Raw genomic sequence first — 10084 nt, 5'->3', positions numbered from 1 at the left:
AATTATCAATAATATAATAATTATAAAATATCGATATTAATATTGAGAAGAATTTATTTTGGCCTATTCGATCGGTCCTCCACAACAGTCACAGTCTTTCATATGGCCCCTCAGGACAATTAATTGCCTACCCCTGTTCTAACCTATAGTAGTTATAGAAGGTTATCAGTGTTGACCATGTAGCTGAGTGACATATGTGGTCAATAGATACAGAAACCCTCTCAGCCTAGTTAGAAGTTAGTAGATACTGCCCTAGTTGAATGGGCAGAGGTGAACTTGGGAGGTGGAACGTTGGCATTTTGCTAGCACAGCCTAATGCAATCACAAATCCATCTCGAAAGGGAAGGTTTTGAGGCCTTCTTCCCCTTGAACTTTCCTGAATGAAGTTCCAGGAGGTTTTCATCCTTTCTGAACGCCCGAGATCTTTCGAGGTAAACTCTTAAGACATATTACGATGTCGAGGGTAGAAAGATCTTCCTGGGATGATGTTGCTTCATGAACATAAGCTGGAAGAGAGATCATTTGGTTCAGATTCTCTGATGATGGAAATTTTAGTCTGAAGGAAGAAGTCTCAAATTAACCTTATCCTGTGTGAATACAGTGTAGGGTTCTCTGGAGGACATAGCCTGTATCTCTCTCATTCTTTTGGCCGAGGTGACTGCTAGCAAGAGAAGAGTCTTGAGGGTCAGGAATTTCAATTCTACTGAGATCAGGGGTTCATATGGTTAACTGTTTGAGCACCAAGGCGAGGTCCCACTGGGTAACTGGTTTAGAAATTTGAGGTCTTATTCTTGAAGTGGCCTTCAGATAATCCCTGATCTCTGGAGATTCTGTAATGTGTCTTCTGATGCAAGCAGAGATAGCTGCAACCTGGACTCTGATGGTACCAGGTTTAAGTCCTCTGTCAAATCCATCCTGCAAAATTTCCAAGGTCTGTAGGATGGATGGTTCCCCAGGGTTGATGGATCTCATTGAGCACCAAGAGGAAGAGATTTTGTTTATCCGTGCATAGGACCTGTTGGTTGCATCACTCCTAGAGTGAGCTAGCGTATCCAACACCCTATTTGAAAATACCATTAGTTTTCAATAGGGGGCAGTCAACCTCCATGCTGTCAGATAGAGAGCTCTCAGGGTCTGACACAGAACCGGCCCCTGAGAAATCAGGTTCTGTTTGAGGGGGAGCTTCCAGAATTGGCCCTGGCTCATTGTCATGAGGAGAGTGAACCACAGTCTCTTTTGCCAAAACGGTAGGATGGCTATGACAGACACTTGATCCTGCCTGATCTTTATAAATACCCTTGGGATCATGGAAGTTGGTGAATAAATATAAGCCAGTCTGAAACTCCATGGAATTGTCATGGCATCTACCGCCATCGGCTTGTCCTCCAGATATTCTCACTGTTCGCCATCAGGTTGATTTCTGGGTCACCCCACCTTAGTGAAATCAGTCTGAACACCTCTGGATTCAGTGACCATTCTCCCGAAATAGATTCCGACTGGGTCTGTCGGCGAGGACATTCTGCTTCCCTCGGATATGAGTAGCTGATAACCTGGCTACCGTTGACTCTGCCCAATGAAAAATTCGAGCCACATCTGCCATGAGAGGGGGAGATCGTGTGCCACCCTGCTTGTTTATATAGCACACACAGGCCATATTGTTGGTGCGAACCATCACAGCTTAAACCCCCGGGGGATCTGTGAAGTTTTGAAGAGCAAGGTAAATGGCTCTTAGATCCCTTATATTGGAAGCCAGGAGGCATTTGGTACTGGACAGAGCTCCTGCGATGATACTGCTTCCTAAGTGGGCTCCTCAACCTGTTCCTGAGGAGTCTGTCATTAAAATTATCTAGGTTGGTTCTTCCAGAATATGCTGTCCAGAGCATGTTGCCACCAAGAGAGTTTTTGTCTCGTTGTCGTGGAAAGGACTTGCATAGCATCCAAGTTGGAAAGACTTCTGTCCCATGCCCTTAGGACTTCTCTCTGAAGGGATCTCATGTAGGCTAAGGCACAAAGAACAGCCTTGGCAATGGAAGTTAATACCCCAAGAACACCATGAGAGTCATTTTTGGGACCTTGTGACTCCGTGAGAGAAAACGTGCTCCTTTGAGAATATGCATCTTCCTCTGGGGAGAGAGATACAATTTCATCTCTAGAGAGTTGATTACAAACTCCAGGAAGGATTTGGAAGTGTCTGGGAACAGATTCAACTTCTCCGTATTTATTATACAGCCGAGGTCCATAAGAAGGTCCAGGTTAATCTTTAGGGGCTCCAGAAGGAGAGGACGAGATGCTGCAAGAATCAGCCAATCATCTAGATATGGAATTTTTTGTATCCCCTGAATATGGAGAGCCTGGGCATCACCACCAAAATCACCTTGGTGAAGACATAGGGTGCGGTGGTTATCTCAAAGGGAAGAACCCTGAACTGGAAGTGTTGAACGTTTCCATTGAGGGTGACTGCGATTCTTAAGTATCTTCCGTGTGAGGGAAGTATCGGTATATGAAAACATGCATCTTTCAAATCTATGGACGCCATAAGATCGCCTCTCTCCAGAATCAATCTGATGGACTTGATAGTTTACATCCTGAACCTTTCCTTTTGCATGAACTGATTTAGATCAATTATCAGACCCCACTTGTCTGATGGTTTCTGAACCAGAAAGACAGGTGAGTGGACGCCTCTTCCAACCTGGGATGTTGGAACAGGTTCCAAGGCTAATAGAAGAATTAAATTCTGTATCTCCTCTAGAATTTGCTGCCTGGAGGGGGGGGGGGGAAGAGTTTTGGACACTGAATAGCTTTCTTGGGGACAAGAAATTAAAGGAATCATATAACCATTCTCTATAACTTTGATCACCCAGGTGACTTTTATTAAATCTTTCCAGTTTTGCAAGAAAAGTGTCAACCTCCCCCCCCCACCGCTAACTTTTTGGCATCAGAAGTCTTTTTTGATTGCTCTGGGGTTCTTATAAGCTCCCCTACGGGAAGATGCGATTCCTCCTCTTCTTCCACCATACTGATATCTTCCTCTAAATCTAGGGGGTGAAGTACAGGATTGATCCCAACGGGACAAGGTGAAGCCACGAAAGAATTGTCTTTGAGGAAGTGACTTGCCTTTGTTGTCGACAAGGTCCTCCATAATTGAACCCTACTTCTGGCTGAACAACCTTCCTGGAGAATATTCCACATTACAGAGATGGTATTTGGAAGGTACATGACCTGACCATGGCTTAAGCCACAGCGTTCTCCTCTCCACAGTGGACAGGGCCATAGTCCTAGCCGCCGATTTTATCATCTGTTCCAAAGCATCATACAGACAATCCACAGCTAGGCTCATGCTCATAATTCCTTTAAGCAGATCCTGTCTGGAGGCCCTAGACTCAACATCCTCTTCCAGTCTGGCTAGCCACCGTCTAAGGGCCTTAGATGTTTCATGGGCCAAGATCCCAAAAGAGGATTGTGCAACTGCCGAGGAATAAGATCTCTTCAAGGAGACCTCAATTCTCCGATCCATAGGATCTTTAAGACTTGCAGCATCTTCAGAAGGAACAATAGTCTTTCTGGACAATCTAGCGATTGCTGTTTCTACCTTAGGGGGAGACACCCAGTCCTTCGACTCATACAGACTCATTCGATTGAAACGGTGCCTTCTTTGGTCTTTGCCATTCACCCTTCATAAGGTCCATGACCTTATCATTCACAGATTAGGCCCTAGGCACTTTAGAGGTGGTAGGCAGCTCTAATGGGTGAAGTTCCTTCTGCACAGCTTTAATAAGCATGCCTGATTTTTCCACTGTATAGTAGGTTTTCTTAAACAATACTTCCTCAGAATCCAATGATGAAGTTCTGATCTCATCAATGACCATAAGATCTTCAGACTGGGAGTCACTTCCTTGCGGAGGGGGAACATCTGGAACGTTTCCGAGCCCTGGAAGGTAAGGTAATAGATCTTGCGGAGCCATCTATCAGGTCTTTGACCCAGATGACTAAGTCTCTAATCGTGGGTTCCTCCGTACTGGGAACGCAGATATTGCACATGGTCCCAGACCAACCATCCGAGAGGTAGACCACAGGAAGCACACTCCAGGCTGTGAGTACAACCATGATCTGTGGACGTCGGGCACTCAGACCATCCTCATGGAGCCGGTTTCTAACCGTTTGTGCAGACACATGCACCTTTGTGGCCTGCTGGATGTCATTTTGCATGGCTCTGGCAGTGCTCCTCCTGTTCCTTCTTGCTCAAAGGCTGAGGTAGCGATCCTGCTGCTGGGTTGTTGCCCTCCTATGGCCCCCTCCATGTCTCCTGGTGTACTGGCCTGTCTCCTGGTAGCGCCTCCAGCCTCTGGAAACTATGCTGACAGACACAGCAAACCTTCTTGCCACAGCTCGTATTGATGTACCATCCTGGATGAGCTGCACTACCTGAGCCACTTGTGTGGGTTGTAGAGTCCGTCTCATGCTACCACAAGTGTGAAAGCACAACCAACATTCAAAAGCGACCAAAACATCAGCCAGAAAGCATTGGTACTGAGATATGGTCTGTGGTCCCCACCTGCAGAACAACTTTTTTATTGAGGGTGTCTTGACAATTGCCAATAATTTCCACTGTTGTATATTCCATTTGCACAACAGCATGTGAAATTGATTGTCAAACAGTGTTGCTTCCTAAGTGGACAGTTTGATTTCATAGAAGTTTGCTTTACTTGGAGTTATATTCTGTTGTTTAAGTGTTCCCTTTATTTTTTTGAGCAGTGTATATTATCCTTATGAATTTGGGGGGATGGGTACCCCTAATTTACATGCTTATCATAAAGCGACGGTATTAACTGGTATTAGAGACTGGTGGTTATTGGATAAGGCACATAAGTGGCTTCAGATTGAGTCATTTTATTCTAAATTGACCTAGACCGGCTTACGTTGGAAATGAAAGTTATTAAATAGTAACTACACCCCTTGTCTACCTACCGCATTAACAACAATACGTTATTGGAGGAAATTTGCTTCAAGCCATCTAAATATTCCTTTAACAAATATTTCCTTAAAAGCTTTCTTAACTTACAACGCTGGTCCACTGTAGGAGTTAAATCTCTCTAGGAGCTGATGGATGGCTCTCTTGTTATCCTATTCGATCAACTCTGTTCCAAATTCCCTAGTATTAGGCGTTTTTTTTTACCAATACCTACAGATCAGACATCTGCTCCAAACTATGCCAGGCTCCCTCTTCCTTAAACCCCCTGTGAATCACAAAGCCATGTGATTCCTCCTACGACCTGAATAAGGCCCCAAAGGTGTTTCCATCCTCTATAGTGTATTAAATGATCCAGAGGTGGATGCTAAATTATCATATATGCTAAAATGTGAGGAGGAATTGGGAACAACGTGGGATCCAGAGGAATGGAGGGATAGTTTAAGAGAAATACGTAGAGTGTCATCTTGTATCGGTCACCTAGAACAGTTAAAGAAGATGCATCTTAGGTGGTATAGGTGTCCAAGACAACTAGTACATTATGGGCCAAACCAGACTTCGGCTTGCTGGAGAGGTTGTGGAGGTTTGGCATCGTTGAGCCACATGTGGTGGTCCTGTCTGGTGGCGATTGGTTTTTGGAATACTATATATATGTTGTTAAGGGAGGTGACTGGGATTCAGGTTAACTTGACACCATCAATGGGACTGTTGCATATAGCTACAACTGATTTTCCTTTAGATATCAGGAGTATAGCGTCACATATTCTGATTGCGGCTAGGCTCACCTTTGCAGCTAAATGGAAGGGGATGTCTCTTCCCACCATGAGAGAAGTGGTGGACAAAATCAGTATACATTGTCAATATGAACAAACTCTGGCGCACTTGTCAGTTACCAAGAAAAAGGTTGATCGAATATGGGAACCGTGGTTACTTATTCAGAGGTCTGCCCCTTTGCATTGAAGATATATATCTTTTCATATGATTTTTTTATGCAAGTGTCGATATGTTTTCTGTTTTATACATTATGTCAATCTATGAAAACGCGCATTCATGCTTATGTTTCCCTTGTTTTAAACCCTTACGTTGGGGGTGTTGTTGCTTAGGTTTTCTTTTTCGAAAATATGCAATAAAAATTTCTTGAAGTAAAAGAAGTCAGATCAGCGCGTAAAAAATAAGCCCTCACACGGCCCCAGATCCTGAAAATTGGAGACACTATGGGTCTCAGAAAGCGGCAACATTTTTTTCTTCTTTTTTTTTTTTTTTTTTTTTTACAAACTTTGGAATCTTTTTTCACCACTTACATAATAAAGATCCTAGACATGTTTGGTGTCTATGAACTTGTAATGACCTGGAGAATCATAATGGCAGGTCAGTTTTAGTGGACCCGTTGAAGCGCAAGTGCGTGAAACGGTCGTTGTCCACTCTCTGTACGTTCCTCCCGTGCCAATACCTTTTAATTAATAATGAATTTTCACGACAGAACGGCGAGTGCCATCACTTTTTTTTCTCTTTTGTACAAACTCAGTTTTAGCATTTAGTGAACACTGTAAAAAAATCCTAAAAACAAGTGTGCACTTTTTTTTGCAATTTCACCGCATTTGAATTTTTTTCCCCATTTTCTAGTACATGATATGGTAAAATCAATGGTGCCAATCAAAAGTACAACTCGTTTCGCAAAAAACAAGCCCTTACATGGCCATATTGACGGAAAAGTATAAAAGTTATAGCCGTGGGAAGAAGGGGAGCACAAAATGGAAATGCAAAAACGGAAATACCCTTGGTCCTTAAGGGGTTAAAGAGGGTCTAGGAATGGCTGTTAGTAGTGAAGAATACGGATAGTGAAGCATACGGATTTATTAATGTCGCACATTAATGTTACCTCTCAAATGATTTTTTAGAAAGAACAATGACATCACAATATCGCAGATGTGTAATACGTTTTCCCTATAAAAGGATAATTAAAAAAAAAAGTGTAAACAATTCTGAGAGCCAGAGTGTGATTCTCACTTCACTATTTCTATATAAAATGCCTACCAGCTCTACCACAACTGTATAGGTTCTAAGACTATATCTTAACATGCAAATAATAGAGGAAAAATACAAACAGTAGGATTTTAATAATCAAAGCACACGTGTAGGAATCTTTACACGTTGTACATAGATTATCCAAAATCTATTAAAGATGATCTGACATCAGGTATGGGGTGTGCGCTGCCGTACTTGATCAGGACAGTGGAAGAGGTAACCATCCAAGGGGCAGCTGGTCTCATCTAACTAATAGGACAACCTAATTATTAGATGTGACAAGTTGGGCGTTAGATGGCTTACTAGTCAACTGTCCTTAATATATATATATACCGTATTTTTCGCTTTATAAGACGCTCCGGATTATAAGACGCACCACAATTTTTGAGGAGAAAAATAAGAAAAAAATATTTTTTAATAAAATGGTGGTGCCTCTTATAATCCTTGCATCTTATTGCTTACCGGGGTTGGTGGCTGCGGTGTAGAGGGGTCCCAGGCTCGCTGCTGGAGGAGGCAGGCGTGGAGTGATGCTGCAGGCCGCATTCAGGGATGAGGGGGGGCTCCGATGTGTGCTGTTGCTGCTGCAGAGTCTTGTGCTGGTGTCAGGTTTCTCCACTTGTCCGGCGGTTGGAGGCCGGTGCTGCGGGTGCTCCGGTGCGGCGTTGTGTGCCCATCGATGCCCGGGGCTCTGCCGACATTGTTCGACAGACCAGAGCCCCAGCATTTCCTCGGTTCCCTGTATATGTGCGCTGAAGTGCCGGTAAAAAAAAAATGGCCGCCGGCGCGTGCGCAGATGGGATCTCGGGACCAGTTCTCGAGAGATGAGATCTGAAATCTCATCTCTCGAGAGCTGGGTCCCGAGATCCCATCTACGCACGCGCGGCGGCCATTTTTTTGCAGGCACCACCGCGCGCACACAGGGAACCCAGGGAAAATGGCCGCCGGCGCGTGCGCAGATGGGATCTCGGGACCCACCTCTCGAGAGATGAGATTTCAAATCTCATCTCTCGAGAACTGGGTCCCGAGATCCCATCTGCGCACGCGCCAGCGGCCATCTTTTTACCGGCACACAGGGAACTGAGGAAATGCCGGGGCTCTGGCCTGTCGCACAATGTTGGCAGAGCCCCGGGCATCGACGGGCACACAACGCGGCACCGGACACACCCGCAGCAGCGGTCAGCAACCGCCGGACGCCCCCGATCACAGCCTAGGTAAGGCATGTCCGCTTTGTAAGACGCACCCCTGTTTTCCCCCCAAATTTTGGGGAAAAAAAGTGCGTCTTACAAAGCGGAAAATACGGTATATATATATATCAGAGAAGTGCCAGTCATCCTTTTTATATGCAGTTGTAGAGTTTAAATACATTTAAAGTGTTCTATATACATGGCGAAATATATTGTTTTCAGGGTTATATTTTTTATATATACTGGTAGTTGCATACATTTCCTATTCTTCATCATTTAGTGTTACAAATTGCATTCTCTTTCTCGTTTAGATGTGTCTCTTTAACTTTGACTGTAACTTACAGTGGGGGAAATAAGTATTTGATCCCTTGCTGATTTTGTAAGTTTGCCCACTGACACAGGCATGAGCAATCTATAATTTTAAGGGTAGGTCAATTCTAACATTGAGAGACAGAATATCAAAAATAAAATCCAGAAAATCACACTGTATAAATTATATGAATATATTTGCATTTTGCAGTGAGAAATAAGTATTTGATCCCCTACCAACCACTAAGAGCTCTGGCTCCTACAGACGAGCTAGACACTCCAAATCAACACGTTACCTGCAGAAAAGACAGTTGTCTTACATAGTCACCTTTATAAAAGACTCCTGTCCACAGACTCCATTAATCAGTCAGACTCTAACCTCTACAACAGTGTTCCCCAACTCCCGTCCTCAAGAGCCACCAACAGGTCATGTTTTCAGGATTTCCTTAGTATTGCCCAGGCGATGGAATTCTTGCCCGTCCAGATTGTAATTAACCTGGCAATACTAAGGAAATCCTGAAAACATGACCCTGTGGTGGCTCCTGAGGACTGGAGTTGGGGAACACTGCCCTACAACATGGGCAAGACCAAAGAGTTTTAAAAGGATGTTAGGGACAAGATCATAGACCTGCACAAAGCTGGAATGGGCTACAAAACCATAAGTAAGACGCTGGGTGAGAGGAAGACAACTGTTGGTGCAATAGTAAGAAAATGGAAGAAATACAAAATGACTGTCAATCGACATCAGGCTTTGGCACCATGCAAAATCTCACCTTCTGGGGTATCCTTGATCATGAGGAAGGTGAGAGATTAGCCTAAAACTATACGGGGGAGGGGGGGGAGAACTTGTTGATGATCTCAAGGCAGCTGGGACCACAGTCACCAAGAAAACCATTGGTAACACATTACGCCGTAAAGGTTTAAAATCCTGCAGTGTCTGCAAGTTCCCCCTGCCAAGGAAGGCACACATGCAGGCACTTATGAAGTTTGCCAAGGAACATCTGGATGATTTTGTGATTGAGAGAAGGTGCTGTGGTCAGATGAGTCAACATTGTCCCCACTGTCAAGCATGGAGGTGGAAACATTATGTTTTAGGGGTGTTTCTCTGCTAAGGGCACAGGACTACTTCATCGCATCAATGGGAAAGTGGATAGAACCATGTACCGTAAAATCCTGAGTGACAACCTCCTTCCCTCCGCCAGGACATTAAAAATCGGTTGTGGCTGGGTCTTACTGCAAAACAATGACCCAAAACATACAGCCAAGGCAACAAAGGAGTGGCTCAAAAAGAAGCACAGTAAGGTCATGGAGTGACCTAGCCAGTCTCCAGACCTTAATCCCATAGAAAACTTATGGCGGGAGTTGAAGCTCTGAGTTGCCAAGCGAAAGCCTCAAAATCTTAATGATTTAGAGATGATCTGCAAAGAGGAGTGGACCAAAATTCCTCCAGAAGTGCACAAACCTCATCATCAACTACAAAAATGTCTGACTGCTGTGCTTGCCAACAAGTGTTTTGCCACCAAGTATTAAGTCTTGTTTGCCAGAGAGATCAAATACTTATTTCTCACTGCAAAATGCAAATAAATTTATATAATTTATA

Source organism: Dendrobates tinctorius, unplaced genomic scaffold (assembly GCF_039654945.1).
Source record: "Dendrobates tinctorius isolate UK_male_01 unplaced genomic scaffold, ASM3965494v1 ptg000192l, whole genome shotgun sequence".
Taxonomy (NCBI): Eukaryota; Metazoa; Chordata; class Amphibia; order Anura; family Dendrobatidae; genus Dendrobates; species Dendrobates tinctorius.
The sequence above is the reverse complement of the archived record's forward strand: the minus strand, read 5'-3'. Positions refer to the sequence as shown.